Source organism: Varroa destructor, unplaced genomic scaffold (assembly GCF_002443255.2).
Source record: "Varroa destructor unplaced genomic scaffold, Vdes_3.0 BEIS01000367.1, whole genome shotgun sequence".
Classification (NCBI taxonomy): domain Eukaryota; kingdom Metazoa; phylum Arthropoda; class Arachnida; order Mesostigmata; family Varroidae; genus Varroa; species Varroa destructor.
In genome coordinates this window covers 47,781-54,084 of record NW_019211820.1, presented here as the reverse complement: position 1 = coordinate 54,084, position 6,304 = coordinate 47,781, and the positions used below count along the sequence as shown (strand labels likewise).

Genomic DNA, 6,304 nt, shown 5'->3' with positions numbered 1-6,304 from the left:
CCGTTTACCCGCGCTACAAAGAATCTCTTCACTTTGACATTCAGAGCACTGGGCAGAAATCACATTGTGTCATAACCAATTACTGAACCTTACAATGCTTTATTTTAATTAGACAGTCGGATTCCCTCAGTTCGTGCCAGTTCTGAAGTAGTTGATAATTTCCACTCACATCAGCATAAACCGAAATAGCTAACAATGTCCATAAACACAACTTCGGTCATCATCCAGACAGACACGAAGTCGATCCGGCGACAACACAATGTCATAAATACTTCTACTGTCAACCTGACTGGATCAACCTTTAGAGCCATCCCTTCTCCCAAAGTTACAGAACTATTCTGCCGACTTCCCTTACCTACATTAATCTAGACACTAAAGGCTTCACACCTTGGAGACCTGCTGCGGATATTAGTACGGACTGCCACCAAGATAATCACCACGCTCAAATTTTCAAGGACCAAGGGAATCAACTAAATTACTCTAATATGAGCAGCTTTATGTCACCCTTACCCATATCTAAAATTTACTTCATTCCATGGGTACCAGTAACTTAAAAAGAAAAGACAACTCTTCCTAGCCTATCCCTTGGTGTTTTTGAGCGTAATTGTGTTGCCACGGTTGCTACCTAAGTAGGGCTCCCAGTGTGCAGGTTCAGGAATATTAGCCTGTTTCCCTTTCGCTTATAGTGATAACACATTATTATACACATTCAACACATGTTTCATCATAAGCTTAGGACCGACTGACCCAGGATCAACTACTGTTCACCTGGAACCCATCCCCAACTTCAGTGCTCAAGGTTTTCAATTGAGTACTTGCTACTACCACCAAGATCTGCACATGTGACAGCTCCAGATTGCTTCACAGCAACATCCTTCGATACTCTCTGAGCGCTCCGGTGCGTCACACGTCAGAGGTTGAGTATAAGTACAATGCTATAGCGCCATACATTTTTGGGGCTAGTTGCTTTGGCAGGTGAGTTGTTACACACTCCTTAACGGATTCCGACTTCCATGGCCACCGTCCTGCTGTCTCCAGCAACTAACACCCTTTATAGATCTCATGCGCATTTCAGCTTTTGGCACTTTAACCCAACAATTGGTTCAACCCACAGCGCCAGTTCTGCTTACCAAAAATGGCCCACTAAGCATACTTATTTAGCAGTATTCTTCAATCGAGAAATAACACTCACAGCCATTAAAAGTTTGAGAATAGATTGATTTGCACGTCAGAATAACTTCAGACATCCACGAGTTTCCTCTGGCTTCATCTTGACGAGGCATAGCTCACCATCTTTCGGGTCTCAAACATCACGCTTGTAGTCTACAAATGCCAGAAAACATAAGTAGCTCATCGCTTAATCATGGTACAACCACAAATAACAATACCTTTGCATTTCACTTCGCCTTCGGGTGTTAAGACCCAATGACTCGCGTGCCATTTGAACTCCTTGGTCAGTGTTTCAAGACGGGTCAAATAACTAATGCTAACCATTGATGGCGGACTGCTTACCTAGAGTAACATGCTCACCGCAACAAGGAATAAACCAAATCGCAGATACAGCAGATACATTTAGTAAACGCAGGCCGTAGCTGTCCCACAGCTAAACTACACCGGCTAGGTGATACCCAACACAGAACATCGCACTACGTACGAGCTGTCCCATATCGATGCCGCAGCGGCATAGTTTCTCAATGAATGAGTGTGCACTAGTGCACAGAGTCTCTGGCAGGGCTAATCAAGAGCAATCGGTTGAATGGACAACTTACGCTCAAGGCACCATATAACCAACTACCCTGTTGGTACGCACACCACTTTACAGCACAGTTATCTGTTTTACTTACTATGGTTTCACGTACTATTGAACTCTCTCGTCAGAGTTCTTTTCAACTTTGCCTCATGATACTTGTTCGCTATTAGTCCCATCTATTTAGCCTTTGATGAGATTTACCCCCATTTTTAAGTTGTACTCTCAAACAACTAGATTCTCCAGTGGTTCGGTTCAACAGAACAGTACAACCACACAGGCTTTTCACCTTCTCTGAGCACCCACATAATAATAATTAAGTTGTACTCCTATTAAACACAAAACACTAACCTAACCTAACAAAACACCTAACCTAACCTTTTTTTTTTTGGAGGTTAAGGGCAAATGCATTATGCATACCGGATATCACTGAATTGTGTTTTGTCCGGCACTGTGAGACTTCCACCCGCTAAACCCTGGACCCCTTTATCAGCTTGGGTCATGGTTCGGGATACGTTTGATATTACTTCGAAACCATGACTTGTAGGAACGGTCATTTCATCATCCTTCCCTTTGAGCCGTTCCAGTCCATCCTCCATTCTGGCTTTCCTCTTGACCAGAAACTCTAGGTCTCGAGGAGGATCGTACTCCCTGTACTTCTGTTAATTCCAGGTGTTGTGCGTTGGGCCCATGATTGTTTCGGGTCTGCCCTTCCACTATTCTCTTTTGTCTTTATCTCTTCTACTCCTGTGGAGAAAGGGGGACAGGGTTTTGTTGCTATCTTAATGTCGTGCTTTCGTTTGATCTGGTCCACTAGAGTTCGATACCTAGGTCCTCCATATCGCATTTGTAGCAAAAGGGAATCAACGTTTCGCAATTATTTGCCGTATGTCCCGTGAGCCCACAATGGTAGCATCTCTTTCCTTCCACTTTGGCTTTTTCGGTACATCTGTGGACTCTGTGCCCTACTTTCTGGCATCTGAAACAGTTTGGTAACCTGACCCATTCCCTTATCTTGCATCTGTAGGGCCCCATCTGTATCACTCTTCTTTCTTTTGTACTCTTTACCAGACCTGTTGGTATTTGTATCAATGAATACCAACTGCTTCTAGACTGACGAGGATTTCCGGCTGTTATTTCCGTGCTTGCTGGTAATCCCAGCGCTATTTTGATGTCGTTCGCTATCTTTCTGCCCGTAGCCAAGGGATCTACATCCCATATGCCCAACGTGTGCTGGTTTGTCTTCATGCTTACATTTAGTTTCATGCGCTCATCTTTTTTAAGGATGCTGGCGATTTTTGTGGCTTCGTCTTTTATATTTCCCTGTACCCGTAGCAGAACGTCTCCTCCTGCCGCTTGGGAGATTCCTATTTTTCCACCTATTTTTGTGGGTCCTAATGTCCTGCGAACTCCCGTCAGCACCTCACTGTAGGATATATTCTCTCCCGCCTTTATCCTTATTGTTGTGATCTCTTCGTAGTGTTTCCCTCTTGTTACTGATGTTTCGATTTCCTTCTTTTCCGTGTTTTGTCTTTGTAAACTCTCCATTTGTTCTCTGCATATATATCGCACCCAAAATATCTGCCATATACTTCCAGTAGTTTTCTGGTGTTCTCGGTGTCAACTTGATCGGTCATATTCCTTACTGGTGTTATTTGTCCTCTTTCATCCTTAAGGGTTTTGATTACTTTTTTGATAATTTTTGTCAGGCCCTCTTCTGTCTCTTCTTTATTTATTACTCCTATTATTATTTTTGTTTTTGCATTCTTTGGTATTTCCTCCCTTTTCGCGTGCCCTGTCATGAGGTTGAAGGAGCTGCTGCTCGTGATTAATGCGACGCTACCAGCTGTCAGTTTTTCTACTTCTTTGGCTGCGTTTATTTGAGCATTAAGTTGTTTAAGTAGCTTTTGATCCTTCTCGAGGCCTTTCTCAATTATCAACGCCCTTGTGTCTTTGATGGCCAGTATATTTTCCTTTTTTATGTTAACACTTTTAAACACTTCCTGGGGCCATTTCTTCCTAGCTACACGTTTACAGTCTTCTTCCGTTTTAACTGCAGTTAGTTCCGCTTCTATTTCTTCTTCTATCCTTGCATCTTCGATCTCTTGCAGGCGTTCCTGTTCAACCTTCTTTTTGCATCTGTTGCACAGGATGTCTTTTTTTTTTGTGTATTTCCTTTTCTTCTGTCTCGTGTTTTCCATCTTGCATTTTCTGTAGTTTTAGTTCCTCCGCTTTCGTGTCTTTTTGTTCCTCCAAACTATTTCCTCGTTCGCGTTCAGCCTTTTTTCTTAGTCCCTCGGTCCTTATCAAGGTCCTAATCGCTCTGGCTAATTGTCTTGCATTTTCCTTGATGTCGTTTAGTGTGACTTTGTTTTTTGCATAGGATTCCAGAGAGCTTTTTGACTGTATCTATGGCTGCGTCCACGCTTTTGGACTCTGTCCGTACCTCTTCTTTATTTTCTTTTCGTCTCTTATCTGTTGGACTTGTCTTCCATATTATTTAACAAGACTATTTTTTCCGTAGTTCTTTTTCTGGACAAAACTTGTTCCTGTGTTTTACTTGGGGCTATCCCCTCATAACTTATATGCATCTCTTCCTCGTGTCCGGTCCTACAGGCCTGCTGTTGGGTTTCCCCTGGGTGGCCCTTTAGGAATTGTCCATCTTGTTTCCCTATGACATCTTTGTCATATGTTTGTCTTGACTCTGTAGGCATTCCTTCGTGCAGGGAAGGTTCTTCACGTGGGTCTCTCTCTTCTTCGTCTCTTCTTCCTTGTTTTCTTTCCTCGTATATTTCTTCTTTTCTGCCAGGGTTGGGGAACCCTCTCGCCAGTGGCACTGTGATACCGGCATTTATTTTAATCTTATCTTCCATTTTGATTTCTGTTTATCTTATCCTTTTGTGGGTCGCAAGACAGCGTCGGTTGTTCGAACCGTTAGCTTTCCAACATTTATCGAAGGACAGGTTTTTATACGTGTGGCCTCAGCAATGCCCCCCGAATATTGCTGCAGGGCCCCTTCCGGTCGTCATCTGGCACTACAACAGTAACGAGATTTTCGGTCAGTTGATGGGGCAGCCAGGTGGTGTTGACTAGACGCCGGGGCCCCTGTACTACCTGCCAGCCCGTCAATGCTCCACGGTTTGAGAGCGGTACCCTCACGTTTGTCCCTCTCCAACGACTTGTCTTATTTCCTCCGGCCCTCCCGAATCCGGCGCTTTCTATCGTTGTTCCCCTACTCTTCGCGCCGTTGAAGCCCTCTGAGTTGGCTTTCTTCCGCCGCTAGAGTCCTCGGGGTCCATCGTTTCTGTTTCGCAGTACATGTGTGAGAGAACGATGGGTATTTCCCTGGGGGCTGGTTTTGGTCCGCGCCGGGTATAATTTCCCGGTACCTATCATTGATCGTTGATTATTTCCTGTTTCTTTCAACGACCGGACCTCCGGGAACCTAACCTAACCTTACCCTTAACCTTTTTTTTTGTAAGTTGAGGACAAATGCATTATGCAGACCAGACATCACTGGATTGTGGTTTGTCTAGTACCCACTAAATCCTGGACCTTTTCATCAGCTTGAGCCATGATTTGGGATATACTTGATATTACCTCCAATCCTTAATCTAACCTAATTTGTCGCTGGCCTGAAAGAACTTGACAGAAGTGACTGCTTTGGATATCTCCCAAAAAAAAAGAGATTGACTCCTCTGGTCTTCTTTTTCCCAGTAAGGTATTGCTTCTGTCTTCTCCGTGGCTAGCCTTAAGTAGTGTTCCTCCATCCATCGGTCTATCAGCTGGAGGAGTAGTTTGCCTTATTCTCAAGTTCCACCTCTGTCCGAGTTTTGATAATAAAACCCAGATCATCTGCATATGCTATAGTTTCGACCCCCTCCGGTAGACCCGTTATTTGTAGTACGCCGTCATAGGCTAGGTTCCAGAGCGTTGGACCAAGGACCGACCCCTGGGGGACTCCAGCTGTGACCTTGTGTGTTATCGGGTTCCCGGTTTTCCTCCTTTTCGTGCTCTGAATTTGCGAACGCTCCTTTTGTTCTTTACATATCTTCATATCACACCCAAAAGATCTACCATACACTTCAAGTAGTTCGCTGGTGCCCTCGTTGTCTGCTTGATCGGTTACCTTAATTGCTGGTGATTTTTTTTGTCCTCTATCATCTTTAAGGATTTTGACAACTTGTTTGATTATTTTTGTCAGACCCTCTTCTGTCTCTTCTTTGTTAACTATACTTGCTATTATTTCATCCTCATCCGTTTCCCCTGTAATAAGATAAAAGGAATTGCTGCTCGTAATTAACGCGACACTACCCGCTGTCAATTTCGCTGCTTTCTTAGCTCCATTTATTTGGGCAATGAGTTGTTTTAACAGCTTTTGATCGCTCTCGAGATCCTTCTCAATTATTATCGCCCTGGTGTCTCTGATGGCCAGTATGTCTTCCTTTGATGTGTTAACACATTTAAAGGCTCTTTAGGGCCATCTCTTCCTTATCAAACTCTTAAGGCCTTCTTCCGTTTTAGCTGCGGCTATTTCCGCTTCTATTTCCGCCTCTA

General features: G+C 43.9%; 1 pseudogene; it reads right to left on the bottom strand.

The window, feature by feature from the left end:
* Nucleotides 1-2,181, bottom strand: LOC147754148 (large subunit ribosomal RNA; annotated as a pseudogene; the record flags this gene model as incomplete).
* Nucleotides 2,182-6,304: the final 4,123 nt, after the last annotated feature.